At 53.2% G+C, this 19,168-nt stretch overlaps 1 long non-coding RNA gene across 1 annotated transcript in view; it reads left to right on the top strand.

The window, feature by feature from the left end:
- The window catches only part of LOC146835366 (uncharacterized), a 39,859-nt gene extending 20,920 nt beyond the window's left edge, over window positions 1–18,939 (top strand). The window contains exons 2-3 of the long non-coding RNA XR_014960724.1: window positions 18,354–18,417; window positions 18,841–18,939. This is a non-coding gene — a long non-coding RNA (uncharacterized LOC146835366). The remainder of the gene's footprint in view (window positions 1–18,353; window positions 18,418–18,840) is intronic.
- Window positions 18,940–19,168: the final 229 nt, after the last annotated feature.

The raw sequence follows: 19,168 nt of genomic DNA, 5'->3' as shown, positions 1-19,168 counted from the left end.
AATAAACAAAGAAGGGGGTATCCTTAAATGAGAGAAGGTAAAGACCTTCTGTCTGTTAGAGAGTTCTCAGAGAAGTAAAAAGAGAAATTATTTCTTTTTTATGAAACCCCTCACTCACCAACCTAGTTGGTGACATGCTTCATCATCGGGGTCCACCCGAGCAGTCGAATACCACTCGGGTGTGCTTCAACGCCTGATTACAGCGGAGCAGGTTTGTTATTATATCAGTACGTGTAAGTGACGTGTGTGAGTGAGTGAAATAAAGTTAAAAGTAATCCTACTGTACTCCCTAACAAATTTAATATGGAGCAGCAGGGTCACGATTAAAAAAGTGGTGAAGTGTAATACTAATGTAGGTTTAATTTGACCTAAAGTATTATCCAAATATTGACGGTCTACATGTTTCAACCTTTGAGTGTAATGGACATCCGGGCGCCTGGGGGAAGCACCGCAGGTTTGTGGCAGGCGGTCGGTGAGCTGAGTAATGCAGCACCGTCTGTCTCCCTTATGAGCCCATGACACGATTCGAGTAAGAATCGCGAGTTCATCTGTACACAGAGGACTCCCTGAACCCCTTTTTACCACCTTCGCAAGTATATGTAGGTGGCACACAGACGCTCTAGGGTTGGATGCACCTTAGTGCGTGTAGACCGCCCGGTGTGTCGATAGGTCCTGACGAAAACCTGTGATTACACTCAAAGGTTGAAACATGTAGAACGTCAATATTTGGATAATACTTTAGGTCAAATTAAACCTACATTAGTATTACACTTCACCACTTTTTTAATCGTGATCCTGCTGCTCCATATTAAATTTGTTAGGGAGTACAGTAGGATTACTTTTAACTTTATTTCACTCACTCACACACGTCACTTACACGTACTGATATAATAACAAACCTGCTCCGCTGTAATCAGGCGTTGAAGCACACCCGAGTGGTATTCGACTGCTCGGGTGGACCCCGATGATGAAGCATGTCACCAACTAGGTTGGTGAGTGAGGGGTTTCATAAAAAAGAAATAATTTCTCTTTTTACTTCTCTGAGAACTCTCTAACAGACAGAAGGTCTTTACCTTCTCTCATTTAAGGATACCCCTTTCTTTGTTTATTCTCATCCATCTTACTCCAGAGGAGCCAGAATGGTCTCCTTCAACACAGCACAGCCTCCTCCAATGTGCTCAAGAGCAGCCAGCGTGGACTCTTCCATTGTGCTACAGCAGAGTCAGCGTGGTCCTCTCCATTACAGAGTGGTCTCCTCCAACGTGATCCAGAGGAGCCAGCGTGGTTTCCTCAATGCAGCGTGGTCTCTTTCAATGTGCTTCAGAGGAGCCATCGTGGTCTCCTCAGTGCAGCGTGGTCTCCTCCAAAGTGCTCCAGAGGAGCCAGCGTGGTCTCCTCGAAGCAGCGTGGTCTCATCCAATGTGCTCCAAAAGAGCCAGCGGGGTCTCCTCAACGCAGCATGATCTCCTCCAATGTGATCCCGAGGAGTCAGCATGGTCTCCTCCAACAACGCGCAGTCTCCTCCAATGCAGCGTGGTCTCCTCAACGCAGCGTGGTCTCCTCCAATGTGCTCCAGAGGAGCCAGGGTGGTCTCCTCAACGCAGTGTGGTCTCCTCCAATGCAGCGTGGTCTCTTTCAACATGTTTCAGAGGAGCCATTGTGGTCTCCTCAACACAGCGTGGTCTCCTCCAATGCAGCGTGGTCTCTTTCAACGTGTTTCAGAGGAGCCATTGTGGTCTCCTCAACACAGCGTGGTCTCTTCCAATGTGCTCCAGAGGAGCCAGCAGTGGTCTCCTCAACGCAGTGTGGTCTCCTCCAATGCAGCGTGGTCTCTTTCAACATGTTTCAGAGGAGCCATTGTGGTCTCCTCAACACAGCGTGGTCTCCTCCAATGCAGCGTGGTCTCTTTCAACGTGTTTCAGAGGAGCCATTGTGGTCTCCTCAACACAGCGTGGTCTCCTCCAATGTGCTCCAGCGGAGCCATTGTGGCTTCCTCCAATGCAGCGTGGTCTCCTCCAACGTGCTCCAGAGGAGCCAGCGTGGGCTCCTCCAATGCAGCGTGGTCTCTTTCAACGTGCTTCAGAGGAGCCAGCGTGGTCTCCTTCAACGCACCGTGGTCTCTTTCAACATGCTCCAGAGGAGCCATTGTGGCTTCCTCCAATGCAGCGTGGTCTCCTCCAATGTGCTCCAGAGGAGCCAGCGTGGTCTCCTCAAACCGCTTCCAATGTGTTTCAGAGGAGCCACTGTGGCCTCCTCCAATGCAGAGTGGTCTCCTCCAACACGATCTAACGGAGCCAGCGTGGTCTCATCAAACGCACTGCGGTCCCCTCCAACGTGCTCCAGAGGAGCCAGCATGGTCTCCTCAAATGCACAGTGGTCTCCTCCAACGTTCTCCAGAGGAGTGAGCGTGGTCTCCTTTAAGACAGCGTGGTCTCCTCCAATGTGCTCCAGAGGAGCCAGCGTGGTCTCCTCAACTCAGTGTGGTCTCCTCCAATGCAGCGTGGTCTCTTTCAACATGCTTCAGGGGAGCCATTGTGGTCTCCTCAACGCAAAGTGGTCTCCTCCAATGTGCTCTAGAGGAGCCATTGTGGCTTCCTCCAACGCAGTGTGGTCTCCTCCAACGTGCTTCAGAGGAGCCAGCGTGGTCTCCTCCAACGCAACGTGGTCTCTTTCAACATGCTTCAGAGGAGCCAGCATGGTCTCCTTCAACGCAGCGTGGTCTCTTTCAACGTGCTCCAGAGGAGCCATTGTGGCTTCCTCCAACGCAGCGTGGTCTCCTCCAACGTGCTCCAGAGGAGCCAGCGTGGTCTCCTCAAACCACTGCCAACGTGCTTCAGAGGAGCCATTGTGGCCTCCTCCAACACAGCGTGGTCTCCTACAATGTGATCCCGAGGAGTCAGCATGGTCTCATCAAACGCACTGCCGTCTCCTCCGACGTGCTCCTTAGGACCCAGTGTGGTCTCCTCAAATGAACAGTGGTCTCCTCCAACGTTTTCCAGAGGATTGAGCGTGGTCTCCTTTAATACAGTGTGGTTTCCTCCAATGTGCTCCAGAGGAGCCAGCGTGGTCTCCTCATAGCAGCTTGGTCTCCACCAATGTGCTCCAGAGGAGCCAGCATGGTCTCCTTCAACGTACCGTGGTCTTCTCCAACGTGCTCCAGAGGAGCCATTGTGGCTTCCTCCAACGCAGCATGGTCTCCTCCAACATGCTCCAGAGGAGCCAGCGTGGTCTCCTCAAACCGCTTCCAACCTGCTTCAGAGGAGCCATTGTGGCCTCCTCCAACTCAGCGTGGTCTCCTCCAACGTACTCCAGAGGAGCCAGCGTGGTCTCATCAAATGCACTGCGGTCTCCTCCGACATGCTCGAGAGGGGCCAGCTTGATCTCCTCAAATGCACAGTGGTCTCCTCCAACGTTCTCCAGAGGAGTGAGCGTGGACTCCTTTAATACAGTGTGGTGTCCTCCAATGTGCTCTGGAGCACCCATCGTGGTCTCATCCATCGTACTCCAGAGGAGCCAGAATTGTCTCCTCCAACACAGCACAGTCTCCTCCAATGTGCTCAAGAGCAGCCAGCGTGGACTCTTCCATTGTGCTACAGCAGAGTCAGCGTGGTCCTCTCCATCACAGCGCGGTTTCCTCCAGCGTGCTCCAGAGGAGCCAGCGTGGTCTCCTTCAACACATGGTCTTGGCCGTCCAGATCATCTCCACATCTAGGTCCATGGTGTTGGCCGTCCAGTGCATCTCCACCTCCGGGTCCAGGGTCTTGGCCGTCCAGAGCATCTCCACCACTAAGCCCAGGGTCTTGGCCGTCCATAGCATCTCCACCTCTAGGCCCATGGTCTTGGACATTCAGAGCATATCCACCTCTGGGCCCAGGGTCCTGGCCGCCCAGAGCATCCCCACCACTAGGCCCAGGGTCTTGGACATCCAGAGCATCTCCACCTCCAGGCCCAGGGTCTTGGTCATCCAGAGTATTTCCACCTCTAGGCCCAGGGTCTTGGCCGTCCAGAGCATCTCCACCACTAGGCCCAGGGTCTTAGCCGTCCAGAGCATCTCCACCTCCAGGCCCAGGGTCTTGGTCGTCCAGAGCATCTCCACCTCTAGGCCCATGGTCTTGGCCGTCCAGAGCATCTCCACCTCTAGGCCCAGGGTCTTGGTCGTCCAGAGCATCTCCACCTCTAGGCCCAATGTCTTGGCCGTCCACTTGGCCGTTCAGAGCATCTCCACCACTAGGCCGAGGGTCTTGGCCGTCCTGAGCATCTCCACCTCTAGGCCCATGGTCTTGGCCGTCCAGAGCATCTCCACCTCCAGGCCTAGGGTTTTGGTCGTCCAGAGCATCTCCACCTCTAGGCCCAGGGTCTTGGCCATCCAGAGCATCTCCACCTCTACGCCCAGGGTCTTGGCTGTCCAGAGCATGTCTACTTCTAGGCCCAGGGTCTTGGCCATCCAGAGCATGTCCACCTTGCGGGCCAGGGTCCTGGCCGTCCAGAGCATCTCCACCTCTAGACCCATGGTCTTGGCCGTCCAGAGCGTCTCCACCTCTAGGCCCAGGGTCTTGGCCGTCCGGAGCATCTCTACCTCCAGGCCCATGGTCTTGGCCGTCCAGAGCATCTCCACCTCTAGGCCCAGGTCTTGGCCGTCCAGAGCATCTCCACCTCTAGGCCGAGGGTCTTGGCCGTCCAGAGCATCTCCACCTCTAGGCCCAGGGTCTTGGCCGTCCAGAGCATCTCCACCTCTAGGCCGAGGGTCTTGGCCCTCCAGAGCATCTCCACCTCTAGGCCCAGGGTCTTGGCCGTCCAGAGCATCTCCACCTCTAGGCCCAGGGTCTTGGCCGTCCAGAGCATCTCCACCTCTTGGCCGTCCAGAGCATCTCCACCTCTAGGCCCAGGGTCTTGGCCGTCCGGAGCATCTCTACCTCCAGGCCCATGGTCTTGGCCGTCCAGAGCATCTCCACCTCTAGGCCCAGGGTCTTGGCCGTCCAGAGCATCTCTACCTCTAGACCCATGGTCTTGGCCGTCCAGAGCGTCTCCACCTCTAGGCCCAGGGTCTTGGCCATCCAGAGCATCTCCACCTCTAGGCCCAGGGTCTTGGCTGTCCAGAGGATCTCCACCTCTAGGCCCAGGGTCATGGCCGTCCACAGCATGTCCACCTCTAGTCCAAGGGTCTTGGCCGTCCAGAGCATCTCCACCTCTAGGCCCATGGTCTTGGCCGTCCAGAGCATCTCCACCTCTAGGCCCAGAGTATTGGCCGTCCAGAGGATCTCCTCCTCTAGGCCCATGGTCTTGGCCGTCCAGAGCATCTCCACCACTAGGCCCATGGTCTTGGCCGTCCAGAGCATCTCCACCTCTAGGCCCAGAGTATTGGCCGTCCAGAGGATCTCCTCCTCTAGGCCCATGGTCTTGGCCGTCCAGAGCATCTCCACCTCTAGGCCAAGGGTCTTGGCCGTCCAGAGCATCTCCACCTCTAGGCCCATGGTCTTGGCCGTCCAGAGCATCTCCACCTCTAGGCCCAGAGTATTGGCCGTCCAGAGGATCTCCTCCTCTAGGCCCAGGGTCTTGGCTGTCCAGAGCATGTCCACCTCTAGGCCCAGGGTCTTGGCTGTCCAGAGGATCTCCACCTCTAGGCCCAGGGTCTTGGCCGTCAAGAGCATCTCCACCTCTAGGCCCAGGGTCTGAGTCTTTCTACAGCTGGAGTATAATAAACTATTGGAATGCAAGAATCAGATGGTTTAAGAGAGAGCCACGATAGAGCTGAAAGTGAGAGCAACTGTAAAGCCAGACTAGCCCACACCAGAGTGATCTGAAGTGAATGTTGAAAATCAGCCACAGAGGGAAAGATTGCAAGTCTGCCCGGCAGAGATGGGCTCTCCTGGCAATAAGGCTCAGTGTCCCCAGCCCACATCTCTATTTATTTATGTATCTGTGTCTCATTGTTTGGGTGCTTCAGAGCACTGAAGGAGACAAAGGTTTAATCTCATCAAGTGTGGTGCAAACAATGTCCCCCATTCTTCAGTGTACCCCTGTGACGGAAGGAGTTCAGTCGAGTGCGGTTCTCACACGCTGCTTCTCATCAGTTTCCTGGACTGCAAGCGATGGGTCCAGCTCTCAAGTCGGGGTTTGGGGTATTCCACCCCTGGGACCTTGTGCTAACAGGGTCTCACCTTCAATGATTCTGCCTCTCACGAGCCCACTGCCGGGATTCACAGATGAGGAAAGGTTTCTTGCTGGGGCAGAGTGTGGTGCCAGCTTCTCCTGCCATGCAGGACATTTCCCTGAAGGATTTTGAACAGAGCCTAGGACTTAAACTTGCTCCTGGGACCTTCTGGAAACCTGTGTAGAGCTTCAAGAGCATTTCATATGGCCGTGTGCACGGAGTCTAAAGCACAAACTAGAACCTGGTTTGATAAACTTTGAAACCCCAATGAGCATGCACATATGTGTGAATGTACACATGTACCAAAGGTTCAACAAAAAGAAAACTTATAATCGATCCTTCTCGGGGATGGCGCCCAGAATTTGGAACGCTCTGCCCCCCGCAACCAGACGGAACGCCTCCTACGCCGCTTTCAAAAAAGAAGTCAAAGCATTTCTCATGGCTAAATTTACATGAGCTCTCTCTCCTCAGACCTGAGTTCTTCTGTTTCCCGTTATAATTAGACAGCACCAATCTGTAATCCTCCTACTTTATGTGCACCATCTATGCTTCTTTGTTATTATTGTTTACCTGCATATTTTGTATTGTTCTACTTACTTCCAGCTGTTATGTAAAGCGCTCTGATATCCGCAAGGATCTTGTTCGCGCTCTATAAAACTTTCTAAATAAATAAATAAATAAATGTATGCATGTCTGTATGTATGTAGACGTGTACGCATGTATATATGTTCACATGTACGTATGGATACATGCACGCATGTACGCATGCATGTATGTATTTATGTATGCATTCATGTATGTATGTACACATGTACGTATGTATGTACCCATGCACGAATGTATGCAAGTATGTACACATGTACATATGTATGTTTGTGGTATTTGTATTTTTCAAACCTACCAGAAAGACAGCGGTGTGCTGTACAGTGTCAAAAGCAAAGATACAGTCAACGAGTGATTGGCAAGCCGGCTGGTTCGGGGACACGCGGTGCACTGTGACTGTATCATGGTGTTGTGTTCTATAAAGAGGTGCCTTCAGCTCTTTCCTGAATTGGAGCAGCGTTGGAGCAGCCCTGGTGGACACAGGGATGTCCTTCGGATCCTAGGCGCTCAGATGGAGGAGGCCTGTTGCCTTGTTTTTCTGTGTTCCACTTCTTTGCCTTCGCTCGGATGGGTCCTGGCTGTGGGTGTGCATGGAGACAGGAGCTGCTCAGCCAGGTGTGCACAGGGGCTGTTGTGATGCTTTGTAAGGGATGTAGGCAGTTTACCGTCGGTAACGGAGCCTGTAGGGTTCCATCCGGATGAGGGTGATAGTATGATATTATTTCAGGGCAATCTTGAAATATCCTTTCCCAAAGGTATGTGTATGATTCACCCTTCCCAAGAAATTGGTTGCAAAATGATCTAGGTATGTAGGTCAAATGGTGAATCTGTGAATGTTCCCCACACTGGCAAAGACCTGCTTCTTTTTGTACTTCTTTCCATGTGTGTAAACCTGCAACATAGTGAAGTGGCAAACAATCTAATCCAAGACCACTTAGGTCATCCATCACGGACTCACAAAACCCCTGTTGTTACCCCTTCAGTGAGTTCAGAATGAACCCTGCTTGGACTGGACAACTACGGTTAGTTACATCACACCAGCGCAGGTAAGCTTCCCTGCAGCCCAACCGGTGGCCGGTGACCGTACTATCCATGGGGCCTGTCCACAAAGGTATTTTGGAGTACCTACAAAGGATATCTTAAGGGGAACTTTTAGGGACCCCACCGTACATCATATTGCTGTAGACGGGGACATAGCTTGACAAAAGCTCTTCTCAGCACCCTTCTTTTGATGTGGAATGGAGATAGGATTATTCAGGGGAACCAGAGGTGCCTATTGACCCCCGGGGACGGGGGGGGGGGGCAGGCTCAGGAAGGCATAAGAAAGAAATGAGTCAAACAGTCAAAAGACAATGGGTCAGGCTCAGTTTTCCCTTTTTCTGAATCACAGTTTCGGCTCCATGCAGAGTCAGCTCGTCTTCATCTGGTGGAACGCATGGTGCAGACATGAAGTAGTGTTGCAGTTTATTGTAGTTTATTGATATGGCACCGCTCTACCCCATGCCAGGTCCCAGGCCCTCTTCATGGTCGAGTAATCCTGGTTTGTACTTCGTTTTACCTTTCTTGTCCTTGCGTCCTGCTCGTCTCCCCCTCCCCCCTTTTTTCTCTTCCGTACCCTCTGCCGATCCCGCCGCTGCTCCCCTGCGGCCCCGCCCCCTCACCGTCCATTCGCCGCCCACTCCCGCATCCCAGCTGCTCCTCTCTCCCTCCCCGCCTTAAATGGCGGCCGCCGCGTGGCAGTGAGAGCGACCCCTGACCCTGCTCGCAGGCCAGGTCGCTCCCCTCCTGCCGCACAGCTCCACCTGTGTGCCAATGCCTCTCCCCCCTCGCTGCCGCTCTGAGCGTGAGTTTGATCCTGCTGTGCCCCCTGATCGTTGCTGTCTGGCCGCTGTGCCCCTGTAGCTGAGTTTATTGTTGCCACTGTTTTGTGCTCTTTTGTGCATTTTGTCCTGTTTTGTACTTCATTTTGCCTTTCTTGCCCTAGCGTCCTGCTCGTCTCCCCTCTTTTTTCTCTTCTGTACCGTCTGCCGATCCCACCGCTACTCCCCTGTGGCCCGCCCCCCGCGCCATCCATTCGCCGCCCCGCTCCCGCCTCCCAGCAGCTCCTCCCTCCCTTCCCGCCTTAAATGGCAGCCACGGCGTGGCCGCGCTGCTGGCGCGCCGGAGGTGCGCCAGAGGCAAGCCTGTCTGTGCCCGTCCGCGCCCAGCGCCAGAACCCCTGGACCCCGCGAACCCCACGGTGCCAGACTCCGGTACGACGCCAGCACTCTCCACGCACTCATCGCCGGGCGACACCACACCTGCATCCAGGCCGCCCCGAAACGCACCCAGGGACCCTTCTCCTGCCGCAACTGCAGATTCACCTGCGACAGAGCCACCAAACCACCAAAGACTGGACTCAATCACCTCCGCTGCATACTCTTGAACACCCGCTCTGCACGCAGACATGCCGTCGAGCTCTGGGACCTGCTCGACACATCCGTCCCCAGATGTGGTCTTCCTGACCGAGACCTGGTGGAACGACTCCTCGGCACCCGACATAGCCGTCCTGGACGGCTACAAAATCTCCTGCAGAGACCGCACCAACGGAATAGGAGGAGGAATAGCCATCGTCCACAAGTCCTCCCTCAAGGTCTCCACACACTCAGAGGACACCCTCAGCACCACCGAACACCTGCACTTCCGGATCCACACCGACCCCAACACCACCCTCAGAGGAACCCTCGTCTACAGACCCCCCGGACCCCAGCCACAGTTCAGCAACTCCATCACCGACCTTGTCAGCACCCACGCACTCACTTCCATGGACTACATCCTCCTCGGAGACCTGAACTTCCACCTCGAGAACAACAACGACGCCAACTCCACCACCCTGATCGACACCCTCGCTAGCCTCGGCCTCAGACAACTGGTCACCGCACCCACCCACGCCACCGGCCACACGCTCAACTCCATCTTCTCCACAAGCACCCACGTCTCCTTCTACCACACCACTGAACTCCACTGGATCGATCACCGCTGCATCCATTTCACCTACAAGAAGCCAACCACACACCATCGCACCCAACAGCTGCCCCGCCGCTGCTGGAGCAAAGTTACCAAAGACCAGTTTGCCAACACCCTCGTCCAGAACCCGCCCACCGACCCCACCGACCCAGACACCGCCGCCCGCAACTTCAGACAATGGATGGACGAGTGCGCCAACACCCTCGCCCCGCTCAAGAAACCATCCAACAGCCACACCAGCAAGAAAGCCGCCTGGTTCACCGAAAAGCTCCAGACCTCCAAACGAACATGACTGAAACTGAAGAAGAAATAGCTCCACGAACGAACATCGGACAGCTACGCAGCCCACAAGGACGCCACCCGCAGACATCACCACATCATCAGATCAGCTAAGAGATCGTCCTTCAAAGCCCGCCTGGACAACAACGCACACAACAGCAAAGAACTCTTCAGCATCGTCAAGGAACTCTCCAACCCCAGCGCCAACGCCAACGACATCCCGCCCTCACAAGAACTGTGTGACTCACTGGCCACCTTCTTCCACCGCAAGATCGCTGACATCCATGACAGCTTCAACACCACGACCGCCCCGACAGCACCAGACCCCACCCCCTCGGTGAACACCACCCGCATCAACTGCCTGACCTCATGGACCAACGTCAATGACGACGAAACACGCAAGATCATGAACTCCATCCACTCAGGATCACCGTCAGACCCCTACCCACACCTCATATTCAACAAAGCAGACGCAGCCATCGCACCACAACTTCGGAAAGTAATCAACATCTCCCTCGAGACAGCCACATTTCCGGAAAGCTGAAAGCACGCCGAGATCAACGCCCTTCTCAAGAAGCCCAAGGCGGACCCCAAAGACCTCAAGAACTTCCGGCCCATCTCCCTGCTTCTGTTCCCGGCAAAAGTAATCGAGAAAGTAGTCAACACGCAACTGACCCGCTACCTCGAGGACAGCAACATCCTAGACCCATCCCAGTCCGGGTTCCGAAGAAACCACAGCACCGAGACAGCCCTCATCGCCTCCACAGACGACATCAGGATTCAACTAGACAACGGCGAGACATCAGCCCTCATCCTCCTGGACCTGTCAGCCGCTTTGACACGGTCTGCCACCGCACACTAAAGACACGCCTCCAAGATGCCGGAATCCAAGAGAAGGCCCTGGACTGGACCACATCCTTCCTCTCTGGGAGAACCCAGAGCATCCGCCTCCCCCCCTTCCGCTCTGAAGCCACCGACATCATCTGCGGTGTACCCCAGGGCTCTTCCCTCAGCCCGACGCTGTTCAATGTCTACATGGCCCCCCTCGCCCACGTCGCCCGCCAACACGATTTCAACATCATCTCCTACGCCGACGACATCCAGCTGATCCTCTCCCTCATCAAGGACCCGCACACCGCCAAAACCAACCTCCATGAGGAAATGAAGGCCGTCGCCGAATGGATGAGGAGCAGCGGACTGAAGATGAACTCGGACAAGATGGAGATTCTCATCCTCGGATCTACCCCCTCAGCCTTGAACGACTCCTGGTGGCCAACCACGCTAGGAACAGCACCGACACCCACCGACCATGCACGCAACCTGGGAATCATCTTCAACTCCTCCCTCTCCATGTCAAAGCAGGTCAACTCTGTCTCCTCCTCCTGCTACAACACCCTCCGCATGCTCCACAGGATCTACAAGTGGATCCCCACCGAAACCAGAAGAACTGTGACCCAGGCCCTCGTCAGCAGCAGGCTGGACTACGGCAACGCACTCTACGCAGGTGTCCCGGCCAAACACCTGCAACGACTGCAACGCATCCAAAACGCCTCTGCCGGACTGATCCTCAACATCCCTCGCCGCAGCCACATCACCCCCCACCTGAGAGACCTACACTGGCTCCCCATCGAACAGAGGATCACCTTCAAGCTACTCACCCACGCACACAACACCGGACCAGCCTACCTCAACGGCCGACTCAGCTTCTACACCCCACCCACCAGCTCCGGTCCACCAGCCTCGCCCTCGCCTCTGTCCCCCGCATCCAACGAACGACAGCCGGATCCTTCTCCTTCCTCGCCGCCAAGGCCTGGAAAACTCTCCCCATCCACCTACGGCAGACCCAAGACCTGCTCACCTTCAGAAGACTCCTCAAGACCTGGCTCTTCGAGCAGTAGCAGCATTCCCCTCCCCCCAGCACCTTGAGACCCTCACGGGTAAGTAGTGCGCTTTATAAATACAATGATTGATTGATTGATTGACTGATTGATTTTCATGGCTGCTCGAGGGCATGCTTCAGTGTGTGGTCCGGGTGGAAGAATGTCTGCTGTTGTAGATGAAGTTTAGAGATTGTGCTCCAGTGACGTCAAGGCGGACATGTAGCAGTTATATCATGTTTTTTCAGACTGCCCTATTGTACCGTATGTTATCTAATGTAAAGTACCCTCACATCCTCTAAGTGCACTCAGCAGAGGAAACGTGCCGTCTATTTCATGACTACCCCATATTGAGAATAAAGCAAAGGCTTTTTATTAGGAGAGACCTGGCAGAGGGAACATTTGCAAATCCCCCAAAACAAATATTTGAACGGAAGCGTGAGCGTGTCTGGAAAGAATGAATGGGTTTGGTGGCAGAATGAAATAAAGGGTGGGCGTGAGGGAGCGGTGCGAGGACGGCTGCAGATGAATTTGATCTTGTTGCCACTTACTCCTTTGCACTTCTTTTCCTGAAATGTTATATATTCAAGGCCAAGAGATCTAGAAAAGTAAGGCCAAAGACAGCTCAGTGCACCTACACAGGGGCGACAGGTGCCCCACTGGATGCTGGAACCTACCAGTCCGGCAGGGCCAGACTGGCCGTAGCGGGCACCGGGCATTTCACTGGTGGGCCGCCAGGGAGGGGGATGGTTTTGAACCCCTAGGGGGCCGGGGGGCCCCTTTTGTCAGGGGGGGGGGGCGATTTTGCAATATCAGCCCCCAGAAACAAAAGCAGTGATCTTATTTGATGGCTTTCCTAAATGCTTCTTGTGTTTGTCCCTCTCCTGGAGCATAGCTTCTTTACCATCATTTTGATTGGATGACTTGCACCCTTCACTGCTGACATTCAGGGAACTACTTTCTCTTTCCTTTAATAAGTCTATGAGGGTGCACATATGTCTAGCTTTTCTCCATCAAGTGCTACATCTCCCCAAGCACCCACCACCTCATTCTATTTTGCTTCCTCATGGCCGCCACACAGGTAGGTTGCTGTCCTCAATCCTCTGTTTTTTTTGTATTGATTTTTTCTCTCCTAGGATCAGCCGCAAGCTTTCTCATCACCGTCCACTCCCTGCTGCTTCCCCCCTGCCCGCTCCCCACCAGCTGCTTTGTTGCTCACCGACCCAGCACCTACCAGCAACTGCCACTGTTACAGGAAGCACTTTTGCACAAGTATATTTTCATTTAAAAAAATGTCCCCATCCAAGTAACTTCAGCCATTTTGAAGCAGTAAAGAAAAAAAAGAAAAGAAATGGCACGTGCATGGTTCTGTAGATGACACATGCATGCAGCTAGGACATTATGTGTCCGTCAGCAGTAGCCACGTCGATGTGCCCTTTTTCTTTGCCTTTTTTCTGCTGCTGCTACAAATGAACAAGACCTATTTGCTTTGCCAATTCTTGTTTGACATGCAACTTTGAAGCGCTGTGAACTGCATGGGTTTGTCTTTCCTTACAATCTTTCCCTATGCGTGCCCCAAGAATCAAGAAGATGAAATCAGAGACATGCCTTATGAATCATGGCCGCAAGGTGCTGGAACGCCCCTCAGGGAAGCTCAGACTAATGCAAAACAAACTTTTTAAAAGCATTTTAAATCTCTGCTCTGTCACTCAGTTAAACCCCTGGAAGTCAAAGCAGACACAGGCCTGTTTAGCACCACAAAATGTCAGAGAACACAGGCTTTCTAGGTAGCCTTGTTGGTATGATTAGAACATTGAACATATGTTAAAGGTGATGAAAAATCATTGTCTTTCTTACTAAGACAATCATTATGTCGAACAAGGCCTACAGTCTCCTGTTATATTCCCTGAGGTTTTTGGTTTTTCATCAGTATTAACAAGCTGTGCATCTAATGAAGTTGAGCCCCCAAATTAAGCCAGAAATGTGTCCCTGTGCTTGATTTTAGTAGGGGTGGGTGATAAACTCAGCTGCTCCGGCGAGTTTTGCCCACTCTGCGTTCCGCTTGGAGTGAGGAGTTTCAGAAAAGTGCTGCCAACCATCGCCATGGCGGATTTTTTTCTAGCTGTGCGAGGTGGAAGATAAAGCACTCGATCGCCTCCCTGTGAGATTTCTCAACGCGGGCGGTCACAGCAGGCCGCTACCGCTCACATTGAGAAAGCTGCCGCTCGCTGTGAGAACGCTGCCACTCGAGTGGCAGAAAGAAGCAGTGCCTTCTAGTGCACTGCGTGGTGCCATTTGCGTTGTTTTAACAGCTCTGGGTGCTAAACCCAGTGCGAGCAGTGCCACGTGCCACAATTCCGCCACTGGTGGAACTCCGTGCAGTCTCGTGGAGTATTTGATTAGCTCTGCAGAACTCCGTGGAGTAAAACTCCACAAGTTCTACCCACCCCTCATTCTAAGTAGAACAGTCTCTATTCAAGAAAATACTTTAAAGGTACGCGTAGTCATTTACAAGATATTGGGGGATATTCTCAGGAACGTGTGTTAATTATCGCAAAAGTACCTTAACGCAACTTTGCACATCGCAGTCTATCGCGGGAAAATAACACCGTGTTAACATTGTATTCTCAACACGTCGGCACCATGTGATAGTCTCACGATAACGCGACAAATGACCGCGTTAAAATTAACGCGACGCCCAAAAAATGCAAATCTCGAACGTGAAAAAAGCGGCGATGTCCCAAATCGTGATACAAAAATCAGCGATAACCAGTGACCAGCCTGCAATTCCCACTCGTCATGCGGGAAAATGCACTATAGAAGCAGTCAATAAAAACCACCCAAAAAGAAACTGCTTAGCACCATGGATGTACCCGGACGAGTGCAGAGGACAAAGCAAACCCCACAAGCCCCCCGGAGGCCCAGGCTGGGACCACGGGGTCAGGGAAAGGCAAGGACAAGAAGAAGAGGAAGACGCGGTTCAGTCCGCAGGAAAACAGGATCCTGATAACAGAGGTGATAGAACACCATCAACTACTGTACGTCACCTCCACTGTGTCATTGGCAACAAAAAATGGGATATGGCAGTCCATCGTGGACAAGGTGAATGCAGTCGGAGTGCTGAAGAGGACAATGGAAGAGATCAAGAGGTGCTGGAATGATGTGAAGCGCAAAACCAAGCAGAAACTCGCCAACAACCAGAATACAGCAATGCAGACTGGAGGTGGGAGTCCAGCGCCACAGGAGGAGCTGGATAAGATGGAGGAAATGGTGTCCACAGTCATCAGTGGGGAGATGGTGGCAGGAGTTGGGGGACCGTATACTGCTCAACAAGACCTGACACAACAGCAACAGGGTGAGTAATGACCAGGGACTGAGGGGACGGGGGAGATGGGCACAATGGCACACATGCACAATTTAGGAGAGCACACTGCACACACACAACGACTCTGGATCATGTCCCTGATCTCCTTGCCACACTGCAGCACATCTAGGAACAGCAAGTAGGCCCCCGTCGACTATGTGCCCAGAGGGGACCCGTCCCATACACCACCAATCTCACAACCAACCCATGCACATATGTCAAGCCCAGCAATGCGGCGTGTCCGTGAGCAACACTGCCAATGCAAGTGACACTGCATGACGAATAGCATTGCAGGAGTCAACAAACCATGAAATGTTGCACGCAACGACACTGAGGTTGATGACTGTGGACCACATCCGTAAAGGAGCAGGTCACACTCTGACACATCCACGTGCACAAACAACCGCTGACGTCAAACACACATCTGCAAACAAACCATGGCACAGACCCCCAACTCCCACCAAGAGACCAATGTACCTAAGTATGCAACATCTCAGCACTGTAGAAGCACAGAAATCAAAGGCACACTGCATGAAGATGAATGGGGGCAGCAAAATCCGAGCTGCAGGGGCGACTCTCTCAAAATGCAGCACACACACATGACATGCCAAGCACATCAACATTGACAACAATGTGGTACAAACTGCAACACGTCCAAAACAGGACAGTGGACACAACTGGGGCCGCTTGTCTGTAGAAACTGGCCAATCACATTTGGCATGGCAGGGAAATGTGAGATGGCAATGGACAAGTACAAACGCACATCTGTGATGTTGCCAAAATGTCCACTGTTCCGCATCAAATAGGCAGCACCTCCCAAACAGTCACAATTTACATTGTCATGCAGTCTCTATGTAAACATGTACAATGCAGCAACATACATGTGAACACAATGTTAAACTGCATCTCTCCTTCACATTGCAGAGGGAGAACCAATACCTCCTGCTGAGGAGACCGAACCTCTCTTCTCTGATGATGAAGAAGACCTCCACACCTTCAACACCGACGCACTCCAAGAGTTCATCAACAGCTACGTCGACTCACCTCCAGGTGCAGGGCAGCCCAGCTGCATCGATGAGACCCCACCCCATGCACCCATCACACAGCAGGCAGCACCCACCACCACGGCTGCCTCTTAGGGCCCCCACAAACAACACATGGCCTTCCAACGCCGTGTGTTGGGGTGCCAGGAGAAGATGGCTGAACAGGTGCGGGTGGGGTTCGACCCCATGGCAGCCAAACTCGATGCTATACGTGGGTGTTTAAGTCCCATCAGGGGCCACTCACAGACCCTAACAGACATCCACAGTCCGCTCCATGCTCTCCAACGATCCATGGCTGACATCACTGGAGTCTTGACTCTGAGACAAGAACAACTGTCTAGCCCGAGTGGCTCCAGCAATGTCACCCGGGAGTTGGGACACATGCGGAGGATCATGGAGAACATGGAGCAGACGCAGGGGGAAAGAGCGTCTGCCGCGGCTGCACTCCAGCGATAGGTAGCTGGGTTCCTCAATGCCCTGAAGACCATCCTCATGGCATTATTGCCACAAGTCCTGGCGCTGATGCATGCTGCTGCTACCACTACATCTACATCTCCGCCCCCTGAAGTGTCAGTGCCACACAGTGCTGGGGACAGAACACCACAATCAACATGTGAGGCACATGAAACAGCAGAGGACGAAGATGCGGATGAATCTGCCTTAGTGGTAATAAGGAAGTGGTAGCATTCGTCTCCGCCATATGGCCTGTTCCTGCTTGGTTCTGCCGTTTGCATCATTACTTTCCACTGTCCCCCGATACACTCTGCGACACTCACCTTGGACCTCGACATGGACTGCCATATTCTGTTTTGTTACCAATGACACAGCAATCAGACTGCGGACTGGACTCTTCCTCTTCTAATGAATTTGTCATTCCCTAAAGGACTCTTGCTGGCCCTCCAGTATGGATGGATCTAGTGTCAGTGAGTCCCCCTTATGTCCATGTTTCTCATGTTGTGGTACTTGAGTCATGGGATGCTATATTGCCGATTGCGGTCCGGGTTGCTCCGACACTACAACAGAGACACACGCATTAGTTACTTCCTTGTCCAGTCCAGGATAGAACCATGCCCAGTACCCCGGGTCATTGTTCACACCCCTATGCTGGACTGGCATACGCCAGGCCAGCCCACTCCGCTCACGCTCGCAGGGGGGGACGACAACGCTACACGTCCCAGGTCTTCCCTGTCGTGATCTGCTGATCACAGGTCTAGTTGTCAGTATGCCACAGCCACTCCCTCATGGCTGGTTCACACCCATGCCACACCCATCCTGCACACGTGTCACAGCACATGTGACTCTCACAATAAAAAGGACCGGGCGCACGTGCTGGACGCCATTTCCACTCTCTTTCCGTGTGTATGCATGAGGTCCTAGGGCACTACCACATCACATTCCCCACTGCCGGAGGTGACATGATTTCATCCGCACCACATGACTGAAACAGAAAGGGAAGGACTTGAGGTGCACAGAGTTGGTGGCATCCGAGGCACTTCGGCCGGCACGGACCTACCGCCACGGGACTGTGACATTCGGTGCACTGAGGTAGGGGCACCTTAAGTGCTGAGCGGGTGTGCAGTCAGCGATGATGGGCAATCCTGGCGGTCTGGTGAGGTTTTGTGTGTGCCCTGCTTGACCACAGTATAGGCCTGAGCCAGTGGGCTGTGCATGCCCACCACCACGTGGCGTGGCCTAGCAGTTCACATGGTTAGTGGCACCTGTAGGGCTGAGCGGGTGTGCAGCCTGGGATGATGCTGTGTGCACTGATATGTTCTCTGCCATTGCGAAATCAAGGCGCAGAATCACGTGTGTGACCTTGTGGCCCGTGGTGCGGGGCTGCATGATGTGGAGACTGCCAAGGTTACGGGCCCCGGGCTTTTGAGCTTTCAACGGAACGTGGTGGGCCCTCTAAGAGACACGCCATTAGCGGAAGGGGAGCAGTGAGGCCTGGGTGCGCCGGGGCTGGCAAGCGATGATGGCGGGTGCAATTATGTGAACTCTGCCATTTATGAGTCTGGACTCTGTTTCAGGTAAGGGACCTGGTAGACTGCAGTGTATACCGGCACGTGGTTGGAGACACACCGATGGCAGCAGGTGAGCAGTGAGGCCTGGGTTTGCAGTGTCGGCACTCTCTCTCCCTCTCTCCCTCTCTTCCTCTCACTCTCTCTCTCTCCCTTTCTTTCTGCCTTTCTTTCTTTCTCTCGCTTTCTCTCTCTCTTTCCCTCTCTCTTTCTCTCTCCCTCTCCTCCTCTAACTCTCTCTCTCCACCCCTTTCATTCTGCCTTTCTTTCTCTTTCTATTTCTCTTTCTCTCTCTTTCTCTCTCATTCTCTCTCTTCCTCTCACTCTCACTCTCCCTTTCTTTCTGCATTTCTCTCTCTCTCTCTTTCTATCTCCCTCTCTTCATCTCACTCTCTCTCTCCCTCCCTTTCTTTCTGCATTTCTCTCTCACTTTCTCTTTCTCTCTGTCCTTTGCTGGGCGCTTACATACCTTCTCATCTTTGATTTTGTCTTGCAGGCTGTGGCCTACAGATTGTCCAGAGATGACCCGCCATGATTCTGCCAAATATTTATTTTGAGTTTTATTTGAATAAAATGATTTGTTTGGAAATTAAAATCTGAATGAATGGTTCTCCTTTTTCTGACCACACATGCATGTTGAATTTTGTAAATGTGCGACATCATGCAAATTGTTTGGTTCATGTTTCTGTAAGGTTGATGCAAAATATCTTTGTCCGGGTGGTGGGGGAGCCCGGGGTAGGGCACCGGGGTGGGGGGGGGGGATGGGAGTCTGGGCTGCATGATCAGTAGCTCCATGGCATATGTTGTTCTTCAGGTGTGGCTGT

The sequence above is a fragment of the Triturus cristatus genome, chromosome 4_2 (assembly GCF_964204655.1).
Source record: "Triturus cristatus chromosome 4_2, aTriCri1.1, whole genome shotgun sequence".
Lineage (NCBI taxonomy): Eukaryota > Metazoa > Chordata > Amphibia > Caudata > Salamandridae > Triturus > Triturus cristatus.
This window is presented reverse-complemented; position numbering and strand designations above follow the sequence as displayed.